At 40.6% G+C, this 18,100-nt stretch overlaps 1 protein-coding gene across 2 annotated transcripts in view; it reads right to left on the bottom strand.

Moving 5' to 3' along the window:
- Positions 1-18,100, bottom strand: part of ADCK1 (aarF domain containing kinase 1) — a 199,533-nt gene that overhangs the window by 64,918 nt on the left and 116,515 nt on the right. The gene's annotated exons all lie outside the window — the stretch shown is intronic.

Raw genomic sequence — 18,100 nt, 5'->3', positions numbered from 1 at the left:
TGGACTACAACTCTGGAGGCCAGGGTTCGAATCCCTGCTCAGCCATGGAAACCAAATGGGTGACCTTGGGCAAGTCACACACACTCAGACCTCAGAAAACTCTGTGATAAGTTTACCTTAGGGTCACCATAAGTCAGAAATCAATTGAAAGCACACAATATATACATAGGGGACAGGTAAGTACAGAGCATTTTGACTGAACAGAGTACTGTATGTTTAAACTTCAAACTTCAGAGATAATAAGATATTAAACATATTAAAGATATTAAGAGAACAGGAGATAGAAAGAAAGCCTGTATAATTACATTAAGTATTCATTTGGGTTGATGCCACTTTTATAATTATGATATGCAACTCTTACAGAGTATATTCAATTTCTGAATAAAATTTTAAATAGAAAGGAAAAACTTTGGGATGGGGGCTATGATAAAAATGCTGTTATTTAAGCTACTATATTATTAAATTTATAAGTGCTTTTATGTTGATATGCACTTAGTAAAACATGCATCCCCTTCTGTTTAAGGGATCTGGGGAAACACTCTATATGCCACCCGTGTCTGTGCATTTAAATAATTTCAATATTTTTATTTTAAAAATCTGTCCAATTGATTAAAGGCATCTTTTAATCAATTAGACCTTTAAAAAATGATTAACCAATTAACAGACAAAATATTGTATCCCCTGAGGACTGCACACAATTCTGCCTTGGGTCCCTATTTGTGGGGAAAGGAAGGATATGCATAAACCAATACAATACAGTACAATCACTTACAGTATTCTTGTGCTTTTAACACTATGTGACCTGAGTACTGTACTTCAACAGGCAGTAGAGGTTTGTAGCTTAAACATCAGTGGGATGGTGAACCAACTCTGGTTTTTAGCCTGAACTTTAAAGGAAATATCCAAGATTATGTCATTGTTGGTGGTTGTTGTTGCATGCCTTCAAATCAATTCTGATTTATGGCAACTCTAAGATGACCCTATCCTAGGGTTTTCCTGGCTAGGTTTGTTTAGAGGGGGGTTGCCTTTTTCTCCTTCTGACTCTGAAAGAAAGTGGGTTTCCATGGCTGAGAGAAGATTCAAACCCTGGTCCCCAGAGTTGTAGTCCAATACTCAGACCACTACACCATGCTGGCTCTCATATGTGTCTTCAAGTCATCTGTCAACTTACAGCGAGGCGACCCCATGGATTTCATAGGGTTTTCTCAGGCAAGGAGTACTGTGAGATAGTTTTGCTAGTACCTTCCTCTGAAATATATACCGGTAGTTTACAGCACTTGTTATTCATTGGTGATTACTTATTCAAATGAGGCGACAAACCTATTTTGGAGGGCACTGTGATTTGTCATGAACCCTCTGTACAGAAGCAAGTGCAAGGATAGAGGACAATGCAACTTCCTAACTGCCTAGGAAAGTGCTACCTTATGCTACCTTATGCTCATTGCCCTTCTTTCCACCTCTCATTTTGTGAGTTGGGGAAATAAACTGATTGTCCATAATTTCCAAGAGCCTGCATTTCCACATTGGCTTCAGCTGCCTCACTCCCAGTCCAACTATACTTCTTGTTTGACAAATGATCTTTGTAAAGAGACACTGGGTCAAGTCACTGCATGAATGCAAGTTCTGTGAAAAACGATCTTCCACATAAGAAAAACCCTGGAGACAGATGCTACAGAAGTGGTGTGATTAGTGTGGTCCTCCAATTACTGTGGAACTGCAACTCCCTGCAGTTTTAGCCAGCACAACAAAAGGTGGGGAATGTTGGGAATTGCAGTTCAACAACATCTGGAAGCCCCACAATTCCCACCCCTGATTTAGAAGATTGGATGAGATTATCTGGAATGGCATCTGTCTATCCCAGGATTTAGTACAGTATTTAAACGAAATATTTAAGGTGCTAAAACCTCCAAAATTGGTTTAATGCCTTGAACAGCAATTTTAAAGTATGGACCACAGCCAGGAGTGGATTCACCACCCCATTGACATGGAACTAGAATTGCTGCATATAGGAAACAGGGTGAGAAAAATTCGGAAACTCTGCTCTCGGGATATAACCACAGAGGCTTCAGTGGCCACCTGGTCTCACCTTCAACTCTGGCAAAGTTCCCTAGGGCAGCTCCATGTGTATAAAACCAGGTACACAGGTGGTATACCCGAAGACTGCCTGCCCCCTGCTTATCTTTTACAACATGTGCATCAATATATACACAGCCATGCAAACATGGGCCAATGGTCAAGAAACACATCATATGTGCAAAAATTAAAAGAAAACAAATTGAATACCGGTGCATTTTTATATCCTACTTTCTAACATGGTAATTAAAGACTGGAGCAACAGCAAGGCAGCAATTAAATATGAATAAAACTCATTTAAACAGAGATCATATTCAAAACATTTAGCAGGATTTTTTTGTGTATGCTGATGAAGAGGGTGGGAAGCACCATCTAGAAGCAGCCCCGTGCAGCTTCTAATGCAGCTGCTGACAGCATTTCTCCCTCCACTATGCTCCACACACACACACTGTCACACACACATACCCACTTCTTTTACAATAACTATTACCAGCAACAAACGGGCACATTTGCAGCAATTAGATTCAAACAGAGTCTCTGCCGCCTCCAGTAATTCACAGGGAAGGTGCCTTTTTATTTATTTATTTTACTCCTCTGGTGGCAGAATCAATTAAGTAGAACAACCACGTTTGAAAACAACTAGTTATGCGGAGGTTTCTTAATTACACTGAATCCATGATTCAAACCTTTTGACATTCCTGCCTTCAGAAAGAAATGTCTCCAACTCCCCCCCCCCCCAAAAAAAAAAACCTCAATTCAATAACTGCGAAGTCGAAGGCTTTCATGGTCAGCATCCATAGATTTTTATTTTTCAGGCTATGTGAACATGTTCTAGAAGAGTTTATTCCTGACGTTTTGCCAGCATCTGTGGCTGGCATCTTCAGAGAATGCTGACCTGGAAGAGAGTGGGTATACACACACACACACACACACACACACACACACACACACACACATTGTGTGACCCTGGGTAAGGAGGAGTGATTCCCATGTTAAATTGTGTATTGTTGATGGCCGGGCCTCAGGGTGGGAGGATATGCAAAAGAGGATTAGCTAACTGGTGATCATTGTCTGCTGGGAAAGCCCCTGACCCTGGGTGGTTTCTCATTTGCATTTGCTGAGTGCTGATTTTGCTATATTGTAGGACTGGTAGCCAAACTTTGTTTACTTTAAGGGTTTCTTCTTTCCTGTTGAAGCTGTCCAAGTGTTTGTGGATTTCAATGGCTTCCCTCTGCATTCTGACCTGGTAGTTGTTGGCATGGTCCAGAATTTCAGTGTTTTCAAACAGCATTTTGTGCCCAGGATGGTTTATAACATGTTCTGCTACTGTTGATTTTTCTGGCTGACCCAGTCTGCAGTGTCTCTCATGTTCCTTGATTCATGTTTGGACACTGCGTTTGGTGGTCCCTATGTAGACTTGTCCACAGCTGCATGGTATGTGGTAAACTCCTGCGGCTGTGAGAGGGTGTCTCTTGTCCTTTGCTGAGAGTAGCATTTGCTGGATTTTCTTGGTCAGTTTGTAAACCATTTGGAGGTTGTGTTTCTTTACCATTTTCCCTATTCTGCCTGTGGTGCTTTACAGACCGCCCAAAAGGGCGGTCTGCCGGCGCCGGTGTTTGCTGCGTCAGGGAACCACAGCGGACAAACCGCGCGATTCCCTGACACAGCATAAAGAACCCGCAAAAAGCGGGTTCTTTTTGCAGAGCGGAAATGACACCTCAAGGCGCCAATGGCACACTTGCAGCGTCATTTTTGTGCTGCGACATGCGGACGCTAAGCGTTCACTACGTCAAAATGGCAGCGCCCATGTGTATAGGGTGCCGCCATTTTGTACGTGCTCGGCACCTGAACAACTCAATTTCCTGAGGAGAGGGAGAAAGATGCTGCATATGGTGAAGACTAAGAGCAGTTCCAATATGTTGGCGTGAATGGTCTTCTCAGTATAGAATCATAACCCTTGGAACTGATAACCCTGACAACGTCTCCACCGTCCTGTAAGGGAAGCATCAGAGGTAACTGTAATCATGGACTGAGGAGGGAGGAAGAGAATGCCCTTTACCAAGGTTGGAGTATTTGTCCACCATTTCAGGCTGTATAGAAGTGCTGTGGAAGGTGGAGACATATCAACATGACTAAATCAGGCATGTCTACCTGCCAAAGAAACCACAGTTGGAAGCCATGCAAACAGGAGCACTGCTGTTGTGGAGGTTATACAGCCGAGTAGAAACTTGACAAGGTCTATGGTGATGATGTTCCGATCCAATAAGTGTAAGTGAGGTCACAGGCAGTCTGCCTTGTCCAGAGGAAGCATGGCCTGGACCAGCAAAAACGACAGTTGAGAGCCTATGAAGATGTCCCAGGTTGGAGTGAGTTGAGACTTGTCTACATTTATGCACAACATGAAGCAAGGGAGAAAATGAAGTACCACCCTTATTTCGACTTGAAGCTTGAATCTGGAGCTAGCAACGAGCAGCCCACTGTAGATGTACAGGAAAATCAGTATACTCTGTTAGCAAAAATGTACTGCAACCACAGGCATGACCTTGGGTGTGGCTGACAGGTCAATAGGCAATACTTGGAACTGAAATTTATCATTGTGGATTGTGAATCTGAGATATGGCTGATGTTCTAGATGGGCATTGATGTGAAAATATGCTTCTAGACGGTTGATAGTGGCAAGCCAATCTCTCTCCCAAAAAAGAGGAAGGATACTGGCAAGCATAAACATTTGAAACTGATACATAGTTATAAAGGAATTTATGGACCTCAGGTTGATTATTGGTCTATCTGCCATCTCACTTGGGGACAGTGAAGTCCCTCAAAAAAACCTTCTTCTGTGATGTGGGATTCTCTCAATGGCACCCTCAGATAGTAGGATGTCCACCTGTCTAGGGGATATTGTGACAGGGAATGTGTCTGGAGGTGGAGAATGGAATTCTATATAATGATATTATATAAATATTGAGGACCCATCAGATAATGTGTTCCCATTGATGAAGGTAGGTGCAGAGGTGATAGCTGAATTGAGAGATGTGATGTATTGGTAATGGCTGGAGCCCAATATCAAATGGCCCCAAAAAAGGGTCAAAGACACTGCTTACCCTTTGAACTCCTGCACTTTTGGTATTTAATTTGAGAAGAAAGTGTGGTGAGATTCCTAGAGCTGAAAGAGGAAGAGTGGTGTCCTCTATGGAAGGTCAACTTGGGCCATGGCCAGAACTGACCCTGAGAAAGTCACATTCTCTCAACCTCAGAAGAAGGCTATGGCAGATCTCCTCGAAACAAATCTTGTCAAGAGAATGGCATGAAAGTTTCAATTTAGAGTCACCATAAGACAGAAACAGTTTGAAGGTGACCAGCAACAACAACGGGATTCCTCTATGAAGCTGCTCTTGAAAATGACTTCAAAAAGTTCAGAATGGACCGATAGGATACTATTAGATGTAATCAGACAGGCTCAGATGACAACGTTTCTCAAGGAGCTGTACTAGATGTCTATTTGTGTTTGGATCCAATTTCCTAGTGTCTAATTGGTTAGGATCCAAGTATCTGTGGCTTCAGAGCAAGTTCAACATGCATTAATACCAGGTAGTATGGCTAAGCAGCCACTCAACTGACCTACTCACAACCAGAATAATTTTCAACCCACAAAAATCTTTGCAGAAGCAGAAGATAAAATTCAATTTGCACAGCCAGCTCCAATTTGCATTAAACTTTATGGATGGTTAAGGATGGTTTTTAATCATGACAATAATGCATGTAAAGGCAGAAATAGTGATCATATTATAATTGTGGTAACAATAACAGCAGATGAGATTAAATTTGAATTAGGGAAACCCCTGGACTATGCAATTCACATTTTTAGCCAGTACGTGATAGGGATGGAGCCTTCGTTTAGTGATAGATCACATGCTTTGCATGCTAAACATCCAGATCTAATCGTGGCATCTATGGCTAAAAGAACTGGATAACCAGTGATATGTATGTCCAGTATCTGAGACCAGTTACAGGTAAGAAGCTAATGTTGGTCTAAATTGACAAATAATCTGTGTAGGTGTAGAGCAGCTTTCTATGCTCCTACAGAAGCTTTCACAATGCTTCTGGGGTTTCTTAAAAATTTACTCATTTGGGGACATATCCAGAATGTATGGACAGTCTATTATTTTTTTAAATCCAGGTATAGTACCAAGTACTTTAAAAATACAAATTATTATTCAAGATGTGTTTTTCCCCTCAAGAACTAGACCTATAGGTCAGCAAATGTCAGGCTAGCTAGAGTCATGGTGGGACTCTAAACTTTCAAACTGGACTCTAAGTGAAATTCTCTTCTATCCCCACCCACCCCCCGCCATCAATTTGTGCTTTCTGTGCTCAGAAATCAAGTGCTATATTGTTACCCTAGGAGTTATTAAGACAGCAGAGGCTGAAAGATTAGATTTATCACAGCAGATAGTGGATTATGAAGAATAATTCATCAAATGTCAGAACAAACAGTCCACAATTTATAGAAGCTGAGCTGTGAAATCTGATTGGACTTCTTCTTGACTAATGAATGCCAAGCTTAATTGATGACAGCCTAACCTGGCTGTCAGAAGTTTATATTTATTAAGTTTTTTTTAATAATATCTTAACATGTGTGCAATATAGTGCTGTTCACCCAAACTGATGACATGGTTGAAAATCTCTTTCCCCTCTTCCTAATGCTGATGAATCATGCCCTTATGATGACTGCCTATTGTTTAGCCTGGAGGAGCTCTTGGTCCATTTAATGCACAGTGTGGCTAATGATAAAACACAACACACTACAGTTCCAGGATGGAGGATGGAGAAAAAAGAAATCTCTGTATTAAAATAATACTGTCCAGTTCTCCCTTCTGTTTAAGTCAAGGTCAATTTTCACAAACAGGAGGTAACCATCAGTTGACAAGTATAGATTTCAATAGGTGTGCTGTCTTCTGAATAATCCTTCTCTCTCTCTCTCTCTCGCTTCATTTTGGATTGTCTCATCATAGGGTTTTCATGGTAGAAGACATTCAGACGTGGTTTACTGATGCCTCCTTCTGAGCCATACTAATAAGTGTTAGCTATGGTCCCACTCGCATTGTTTCTGAGAGGTCCTCTGCCAGTGTCATCCCCAATTACTGCTACAGCCTAGTAGCTGTTTGGCACATATAGTCTGGCTTCTCTGCAAAAGCCTGTCTTGATTTGGGAGACCCTACTAGCAGCACTGCTACCACCAGCATAGCATCTTGCCTAACAGGAGCATGCAAGACTACCACCACAGAAAGGTAGTGCCAAAGTGGTGCACTCTATCTGTGTGTCTCTGTCTAACACATACACACACTTGGTACAAAGTCAAATACTACCCCATTCATCTGTGATATCTGTGTGCAGGAATATCATCACTACATGAGTCTTTAAGATATGACAGAAAAATTAATAAGAGGGGAAAATGTACGCAATTAGTTCTCCACACAAAGTCATGATACTCACTAGACCGTCTAATTCTTTTATGAATTGTTCATCTGCCTTGGGTACCCTATTGGGAGAAAAGAAAGAGAGAAATAACCCACCCAGTAGTTCAGCTCACTGTCAGACGCCTGCCTCCAAATCCCATCCCTTGAAGAAAGATCTTTCCCATGGCCAGTCTAAGATATTTTCCTGCCTGAGGCAAAAAATATGATGGCACCTCCCATAAGCACCCATGTAGCCAAGGGTCCGTAGGGGAATTTTATTATGTTGTTATTAGTCCAAATATTGCAAGAGGGGGCTGGCTACAAGAGCCCACTGAGATCGTCTCCCGATATGTATACGGAGTAGACCAGGGCCTCCCAATAACTGAAGCTGAGACAGATTGCAATAACTAGATATCTAATTTATTGAAATAGGGGAAAAACACATGCATTGCGCATACACTCACACATACACTCAGGACTCAGGAAAATTAGGGTTAGAAGATGGGAACAGATTTCAGGCGTTACTAATGGAGATGCTTACCAGAATGTAGATTCCCTCCGGGAAGCGAATGGGGTGATGGACAGTGAGACAAGCCTGCTCCGCAACCTGGGTTTGAGCAGAAATGCCGGCTACCAGAACAGAGGTCCGACTGACGTGGAGTAAGTAGACCTTGTAAATGGCGCGCTGAGCAGCAAAAGTGGGGACTTTTTATAGGCCAAATTTGGCCTGAGGCAGAGAGGCTGGCTTGGCCGAAACAAAGGTGCTTAATTGTTTTCTTTTCACCTGGATGTCTGGATCTGATAATATCAATGACTTAAGTTGTTCGGACAACAGACTTGAGGAGGGGGTGATAGCTTCAGGCAAGGCAAACATTTGCTCTTCCTGGTCCTATGATAATCCCTTCATGCGACTTCCCTGGACCCTCTGAGATGTTAATATGGGAACTCCCTTAGGGGAGGTGTACATGTCCTCTCGCTTTGCCAGTAATGGAGGACAGGCTTGGAGTCTGGCCAGGGGTCATCCAAGGGTTATCATTGATTCCAAAATTTATATAAAACAGCATGGGTAACACCCACTTCAACAAAAGCTGCCTGGACTGGCATTTGAATCTGAATTCTACATTATGTAGTTATAGGACATCATCTTACATGGCATGAGAAAGCAACAGGCTAGCTCAAAGGGTACCGTACCAGCTGTGTAGAACACACCGTTTTGTCCAACCAATTGTTACTGCTTTGCACCTCTCCAACTGAGGCAACTATAAGGTCAGCCAAGTCCTTTTCTATGATTCCACTTTCTCTCCTGATGGGCAACTCCCTACTATCTGATCAATATCCTTGAGGCCAGAGGTGGGGCAAATTGTGGCTCTTGGAATTTGTTTATATTATTATTATTATTATTATTATTATTATTATTATTATTATTATTATTATTATTGGATGATAGTGTCCATCATCTCTTACTAATGCCTTCTAGCTGTTGGGAATTTCAGTCCATCATCTGGAGGACAACATGTTTCCCACCCCTTCCTTGGACACTAGGAAACGTCTGTCCTGCCTTCTCAGGTTTTTGGTTGTTAATGCAAGTAGTTTAATTTGTTAGAGCATTTACTTTGTCTTGCTGTGCTTGGCTACCCAGTAGTGTTTATCATTTTTGTAAAATTGTGTATTTATATATTGTTTGAGGTCTCCTATCTTCTAACAGAATTCTGTCAAACTGTTCTCACAAACTGTTTGGCAGAAAGTGGCATCCAAACACTTTTAATAAATGTCACACAAACATCACAGCTGTTTGGGATAGTACTGCCAAAGTAAATGGCATTCTATGCAACTTAGAGAGAAAGAGTGATGTTAATATGTGTGAGAAAGAAGACAGCAAACATTGCACCCAGCCACTGGTTGTGTCACCCAGCTATGATATGAGAGCTTTGTACGTATGACAGACAACCACTCAGAGGGTGCAAGATCACTGTATGATGGAGGTTGCGAGCCAAAGTTTAGAATAAGGACAATGTGTATTATCTGCGATTAATACATCTTCTCCCTCACAGTGTGTTTTTGCCAAAGGCTCATGCTTCCGTAGTCAGACTCACAAATTAAGTCCATTTTACCTTCCAGTGACCGATTACAACACGAAGTATGGTAAATACAAAACTCGCAGGTAAGAATCATAGAATCATAGAGTTGGAAGGGACCGCAAGGGCAATCCAACCCTCTGCCATGCAGGAAATCTCAATCAAAGCATCCCCCAACAGATGGCCATCCAGCCTCTGTTTAAAGACTTCTAAGAAACAGCCCTTACTGTCAGGAAGTTCCTCCTAATGTTGAGGTGGAATCTCTTTTCCTGTAGCTTGCATCCATTGCTCCGGGTCCTAGTCTCTGCAGCAGCAGCAAACAAGCTAGCTCCCTCCTTAATGTGACATCCCTTCAAGTATTTAAACAGGGCTATCATATCACCTCTTAACCTTCTCTTCTCCAGGCTAAACATCCCCAGCTCTCTAAGTCATTCCTCATAGGGCATGCTTTCCAGACCCTTCACCATTTTAGTCGCCCTCCTTTGGACACGCTCCAGTTTCTCAATGTCCTTTTTTAATTGTGGTGCCCTGAACTGGACACAGTATTCCAGGTGGGGCCTGACCAAAGCAGAATAAGGTGGCACTATTACTTCCCTTGATCTAGATACTATACTTTTACTGATACAGCCTAAAATTGCATTGGCTTTGTTAGCTGCTGCATCACACTGTTGACTCATGTTCAATTTGTGGTCTACTTGGATTCCTAGATCTCTTTCACATGTAGTCTCGTTCAGCCAGGTGTCCCCCATCCTATATCTGTGCATTTCATTTTTCTGCCTTAAGTGCAGTACCTTACATTTCTGCATGTTGAAATTCATTTTGTTAGCTTTGGCCCAGCTTTCTAATATATTAAGGTCATTTTGAATTTTGATCCTGTCCTCTGGGGTATTAGCTACTCCTCCTAGTTTGGTGTCATCTGCAAATTTGATAAGTTTTCCCCCAATTCTTTCATCCAAGTCATTGATAAAGCACTGGGCCCAGGACAGAACCCTGTGGGACCCCACTGGTCACTTCTCTCCAGGATGAAAATAAGGACAATTATACTGTCACAGACAGACATATTTTACCACTTGAGGGAATATTTGGCTTTGCATTTGTTTACTGGTTTTCTAACAAGAGAGAATTAGTTTTGAAAAGGTCTAGAACATCATACAAGTTAACAGTGCTCCGGCTTATCGCCTATTATTTTTTGTAACATGGCATTGTTTTTTATGGTGGTCAAAAAAAAGTTATTAAAATATGAGTTATGTATTGCTTTAATTTGTGGAACCACAAATCCACCAAAGTCCACAGCCATTTCTAAGCAGGCCACCTATATATATATATATATGAACTGCTGGTGTAGACAGTGCCTGATAAGTACTCAGAAGCCAGAGGAAAGCTTTATTTCCAGTGGTTGGGAGGCAGGACTTCAGCATCGCACCTAGCTCTATAGAAGGGAAATTAAACTATGAAAAACAAGGAAATGCAAATCACCTACATCTGTAAAGTCAATTTATAAACTTGCCTTTGATGATAGAAAATTTCAATTTTTCTGTGGGCATATAGATATGCTTTCTGAATTACAGAGCTGTAGTGTGTGTGTAAGCAGTGTGCTGCATTTTAAAAATCTTCTATTGTAATTATAATTTAAACAGGTAAGTGTTTTAGCTGTCTTAATGTTTTGATAATATTTATATTTAATTCTTTTTAACTTTTGTAAATTAATGTTTTAATTGGATTTATTTACATTTATTGTTAGCTGCCTTGAATACTGTACAATTTTGGAAGAAAGGTGGGATGTAAATCCAATAAATAAATAAATGTGAGAACATAGCCTCCCACATTGCCTTCCTTTCCTTTCTTTTCTGTGCTTGGAGTACAGTATAATATAATGAGAGCTATTTACCTGGTTCTGTTTCTTAAAAAATCCATAAGAGTGAAACCTTAAGGAAAGTACTCTTTCTTCCATGCTAGTTTGGTATTGCTTATCATTTGTGCTCAGGCAAACACATAGAGAATCCTCGAATAAAGCCAGTTACTTAATAAAAGGCAAAAGTAGCAATAAAAAATCAGCAACCCCAGACTGCTGATAGCTAGCTTGTCTAACATGCTGATAACAACAGCAGCAATACCTACCCAAAGTTGAGCTACATCAAACTCTTAACACCCCTGAATTATAGTCAGATATAACATTCAATTCTAGCTTGCCCATCAGACCCTCAGGCAAGACTGGCCAAAGTTATTTTGCTGCCTGGTGCCCAACAGCAAATACCACTTCCAGACCTACCCTAGTCATGGAAGAAAAAGAAAATGCAGACCTGACCATGTTTGCTAACAATTCAAAGATTCAACATGATAACACATTAATAGCCTCTCATACAATATGGATTCAGAAGATAGTTTATACCGTTTATATTTCTTTCCTTGGTTGGAGCCAGTGTAATGTAGTAGTTGGAGCGTAGAGACCAGAGTTCAAATGCCTGCTCAGCCCTGAAAACCCACCATCCTTTCCTATACCCAAGACGTAAAATCAATTTTCTCTGGAATGTTTTTGTTTCTCGGTTTTTTAAAGTAATTATTTACTTTTTAGGAGCAATAAGAGCCAAGTTTTGATTAGAAGAATTTGGAGCTTCACTTAGGTAATCAAATAAAATGCCTTCATCCAGAAGCTTCTTTGAATGTAAACCAAGAAAAGTGCATATGCATGTTGAGTATCCCTTATCTAAAAATCTGAAATCCATTGGTGGCAAATATAATGACATCTTTGTTTTCTGATGGTTTGGTGTATACAAAGTTTGTTTAACGCACAAAATTATTTAAAGTGTTACATAAAATTATGTTCAGGCTAAGTGTATAAGGTGTATATGAAACACAAATGAATTTCATGTTAAAACTTGGGTTCCATCACCAACATAACTCATGTGCAAATATCCCAAAATCGGGGGGGGGGGGGGGGGGGAATCTGAAACACTTCTGGTCCCAGCATTTCAGATAAGGGATACTCAACCTGTATTGCCTTTCCAACATGATGTATGGAAAAGGCCTGGTTCCTTGTAGTTTGATGTCACCAATGCCCTTCTAATTCTACCTTTGCCAAAGTAAAGGCATCCTTGGATCTGAAACAGTCTTATTCCCAAATCAGTTTCCTCCTAATTTGCTCTTCTATCTCAAGCTATTGAATGGTATTCATTAAATGCATTCTCATCTTTTCTCTTTAGAGAAATATTGTCTTGTGCACTTCTTCCACTAGCCTGCCCATGAGTATGGAGCTGTTTCTGTCAATGTCAGGGAAGGATTGGAATTGTGGCTCTTCCAGGATGTGTAAATTTCTCAGCGGCAGCAATTATAATACATGTATTCTTAAAAGAAGATATTCTTTCACTATTCCTGATGGAAGATTCTAGTCCTAATTTGCTGACAGACAACAGGAAACAAGACATGCTTTAATTGTTTCATTCTGGCAACAATTTCTCTCAAATCACAGTGAAAAGATGTGGGACATCATTTACCCCCTTGTCAGCCCTGTCATGTGATTTTTAGCCAAACAAGAAGCTGAGAGCAGCAATGAATTTTGCTACAGAAATCAAGATGCTAGCTTCTTATCAACTGCTAACTAGGAGTTGACAGTCACAAAATTCTCTCGGCATATGTCAAAAATAATCTCTTCATACATTTAGGGGAAGGTTTGATACACATAGAACCTTCTACTTAGTCCAATTTAGACATAAGGAGGCAGAACCATGGCTAGAGTAGATGCATTGCACACAGAAGGTCCCAGGTTCAAACCTTGGCATCTCTATTTAAAATTATTATTTATTGTGTTTTGTTTTATTTGAAATAGTTGTACATTACCCTTCAACCCAGAACAGCTTACAGATCATTAAACTGATAGCTCCCTGCCCTCCGGGTTACAATCTAATTGAGACAGGACACACAAAGAAGATGGGATAGCAGTGTAGGAGGGGATTGCTTCCAGCAGATGCTGAATGCTTTTCTGTCCCTTAGAGGCCAAAGGAATGGCAGCTTGACTCTGGAGAAAGAGCCTCTCACCATCCCTGGGACCTGTGCTTGCCTCCCTCAGAGGCCAGAACAATAGTATAAAAGTATTAAGTTGCAGACAGCATTGGAAAGGTCTTGGTCTGAGACTCTGGAGAAATAATGTCATCCAGAACATACTGGGCTAGATGGACAAATCATCTAAGAATATAGAGATCCATGGTGGATCAAAGGACTATCTATGCCAGCCCTCCTGTTCCCACAGCAACCAACCAGATGCCTATGGGAAGACAAGCAGAACATGAGCCCTTGTGCTTGTGTTCCCCAAAAAATAGTATCACGAGAATTACCCCTTCCAATATTAGAGGCAATAAAGGGACATCATGATGATCAACTATTGATAACCTTATCTTCCAACTTATCCAACTCCATTTTAAAACTCTCCAAATCTTATGGCAACAAATACTACAGTGTGAACATGTGCTGTGTGCAGAAATCCTTCTTTTCATCAGTCTTGAATCTATCACCATTCAGCTTCAGAGGATGATCCCAGGTTCTACTACAGTAGATCCTTGTTATCCATTGGGGTTTGGTCCCAGGACCCCCCATGGATAACAAAATCTGTGGATGCTTGAGTCTCATTCAATACAATGGCATAGCAAAATGGTGTCGCTTATATAAAATGGAAAATCAAGGTTTGCTATTTGGAATTTATACTTTTTCTGAATATTTTCAAGCCGTGGGTGCTTGAATCTGTGGTTTAAAAAATCCATGGATAAGGAGGGCTGACTGTAGTATGAAACTGAGATAAACTCCCTATCCACTTCTCCAGACCAAGATTAATTTTATACATCTCTCACATGGTGTAATGGAACATCCTATGATGCTAAGAACAGGGAGTTTTCAATCATTTCTTCATGTATAGTAAGAAATGCTTTATCCTACAAACTAACACCTCATATGGGATGTCTGCACATCTGTTCTAGAAATCAGTCAACTGGAAAAAAAGATATCAGAATTGTCAAGTGACATATACAGTAGAGGTAATGAAAGAAATCCTTGTATTTATATAATGCAGAATGCAAATCGCTGGATAGTACAGGAGCATATCTTCATTTATTATATTTGTACTGCACCATTTTTCACGCTGTCTCTGACGTGTTTCTCTGTAGTAATAGAATTGTAGAATTAGAAGGAATTACAGGGCTCACCAAGGACAATCCCCTCACTATTGTAAGGAAATCAAAAGCTAAAGCATCTCTAACAAACAGCTGTCCATCCTCTGCTTGAAAACCTCCAGAGAAGGAGAGTCCACTACCTTCTAAGGCACTGTGTTCCAAAGTTGAATAATTTTTACCATCAGAAAATTCTTCCTATGATTTAGTAAATATTTACTTTCTTGTAATTTGAATCCATTGATTTGGCTCCTATTCTATAGAAACAAGTTTTCTCCATCCAGCTTGTGTGATTTACAAAAGCATTACCTTATGTTACATGCAAATAGGGCATACTGGAGGATTGTGTTTAGCTGAAAGAGTTAAGCAAAGTGACGTAATTCACATTCTCTAGACTAACATAGATTTAAATACAATTAGCCTTTAGGGTCTGTGCTTGCTGAATCTTGCAATGTAGTTATCCATTCAAAAATGCATATTAAGGAAAGCTGTTTACAAAAATGTGTATATTAGAGAAGGATGCATATAAAATATTATGTCAGGAAAAGCTTCATACGAAAATAAATGTGAGTGTTCATACTTATTTAAAATCTCAAAGTGATGCAGAAACTTGATGAATTGTATTCTTAAGTGAATACAAATAAAGCCAGTACAGAGCTGCAGTAAACTGATTTGGATATTATATAAATGCATACATTTCTTACAGCTGAACAGATTATCTATTTACATTGGAAAGCACTGTTCTTTGACATAATGAGAGCTGATGTGGCATTAAAACTGTGATGGCTCATTCACACGTGCAGACCATCATCTGGTGTTACAATATATTAACACACCTATATGAATCTTCTCTTAGAACCAGGGTGGGAACATTATTCCTAAGTACAACCTTTTACCCATAGTAGATGTCAACTGGCTACAGCTACTCATGGCCAGAATCAAATCCAAAGGAAAGTGAATCTGTCATGGGACCAAAAACCAAAGGTTTGTAATGCGACATGATTCCACAGAACACTCTTGCTCTCTCTGTAAGCCAAATTATTTCTCTATCCTTCAGTTCTGTACAGCACCCCACATGAAATTATGTTGAAGACTACCATTAAACTGAAAGTCCAGATTCTGGATATGGTAGCCCCAAAGACCATCTGCACCCACCATCCCACCAACTGGTACTTTCTAAATCTTTAAACAGGTTTGCAAGCCACCTTATTAGATCTGTTGGGCTAAAAGTGGGATATTTCTTTTTACTAACAAAAACCTTATACAAATAATACTAAAAATTAAAATTGATGACAAGAATGTATTATTACAACTCTTCTATAACAAATTTTATTTTAAAATCTATACCTATAATGATGCCAAACAAGAATAGATGATGCATTCATTAGGGCTGGTCGTATTAATTAATCCTACTTAGCTACATGCCAATAGACTAGATAAACTGTGTCTCTGCTTTTTAATTAACTGTTTGTTGAAACTGTTGCTTTATGGTTGGATTCAAAGTTTCTAGCTAAAGCAAATAAGGGAAGGCAATTTCACTACTCGGAGAAAATCTGCTGGAAAGGAGAATTGAGAGACTTGACAGACTGCCCCGAAAGGGCAGGCTGGAGATGCCCATTTTTGCTGCTGAGTTTGGTTGCTGCGGCATTCCTCCACACCAAAAAGAAACCACTAAAAGCGGGTTCTTTTTTATTCCCGTGGTGGATGCCATGAGTGGGCCATTGGCACACAGTAATGCAATGATGACGCAAGCTGCTCTGCGGTTTCTAAATCTCTCTCCTCCAATGTCTGTCTCTCGAGGCAGAATTTGGTTGAGAAAGATGTCTGAAACTCCCGACGAGCCCCCACAAACTATCTCACCTTCTTCGGCATCATAACCTTTTATATGAAGTCTGGTGGATAAGCCCGCTGGAAGAGGCCCATTTTGAGTTCCTTCTTAATGGCCTCTAAGGTAGTGATAAGACGGATCTCTTCTGGTAGGCTATTCCATAATTTTGAAACCACAGCAGTAAATGCTCTATGGGAAGTTGTCATTAACCTAGTGTTATAATGTTCCAATAGATACTTCCCAGATGTTCTAAGTGTGCAGAGTGGATTGTGTAGGGAGAGGCGTTCCCGCAAGTAACTTTGGCCCGAGCCATGTAGGGCTTTAAAGGTAATAACCAACACCTTATACTGCGCCCAAAAACTAATTGGCAGCCAGTGAAGAGATTTCAACACTGGTGTTATATGGTCAAACCTAGATGTACTGGTGACCAATCTGACTGACGCATTTTGAACCAACTGAAGCTTCTGAACTTGGTACAAGGGTAGCCCCAAGTAGAGTGCATTACAGAAATCTAAACGAGAGATTACCAGTGCATGTACCACTGCTTCAAGGTCCTTTCGGTCCAGGTAGGGATGCAGTTGGCATATCAACCAAAGTTGATACCAGGCACTCCTGGCCGTTGCATCTATTTGAGATGACAACTGCAAAGACGGATCCAGGGGTACTCCCAAACTGCGAACCTCGTCCTTTAGGGGAAGTGTGACCCTGTCCAGGGCTGGTTGACAAAACTCCATCCCTGGACTTAGGGTATCTATCGCAAGCACCTCTGTTTTCTCACAAGCTACTGACTACAGTGGAAGGTGGAGAATTTGGTGAAAATGCTGATGTGTTGACTCACACGCTGTGCAACATAGCAACGTTAAAAGCGTTTTAACAAGCCAATCCCAGTTTTCTGAAAGAAAGGAATTCTCTGCATTTTGTGGTGGCTGAATAAGCCCAAAGGAAGTCATGGGCAGGATACCTTTAAAATTATCACACAACTAGGAGGAATACCTGAAGCAGCAACCCACATAGAAATATGAGAGACAGGGGAGTAACTCCTATGAGTGAGCCATGGTGGAACAGTAGTTAAATGTTGGTACTGCAGGCACAACATTGTACAGTGGACCCTTGTTATACGCTGGAGTTTGGTTCCAAGATTCCCTGTGGATAACAAAATCTGTGTATGTTCAAGTCCCATTAAATATACTGTAATGACATAGCAAAATGGTGTCCCTTATAAAAAATGGAAAATTAAGGTTTGATATTTGAAATTTATACTTTTTTTAACATTTTCAAACCATGGATGCTTGAATCCGTGTATAAAAAAATCTGTGTATAATAAGGGCCGACTGTAAATTCAATCCTAGAGGAGGGCTCCAAGGTCAACTCAGCCTTCCATCTTTTTGTAGTTTAGTAAAATGAGTACCCAGTTTGTTGGGGGAATTGGCTTACACATTGTAAACTGCTTAGGGAGTGCTAGTTCACGGGTAAGCAGTACAGAAATGTACTTGCTATTGCTTTGAGTGTTACTCA

The sequence above is a fragment of the Sceloporus occidentalis genome, unplaced genomic scaffold, assembly GCF_023333645.1.
Source record: "Sceloporus occidentalis isolate IW3139 unplaced genomic scaffold, rSceOcc1.0.p SCAF_4, whole genome shotgun sequence".
Taxonomy (NCBI): Eukaryota; Metazoa; Chordata; class Lepidosauria; order Squamata; family Phrynosomatidae; genus Sceloporus; species Sceloporus occidentalis.
This window is presented reverse-complemented; position numbering and strand designations above follow the sequence as displayed.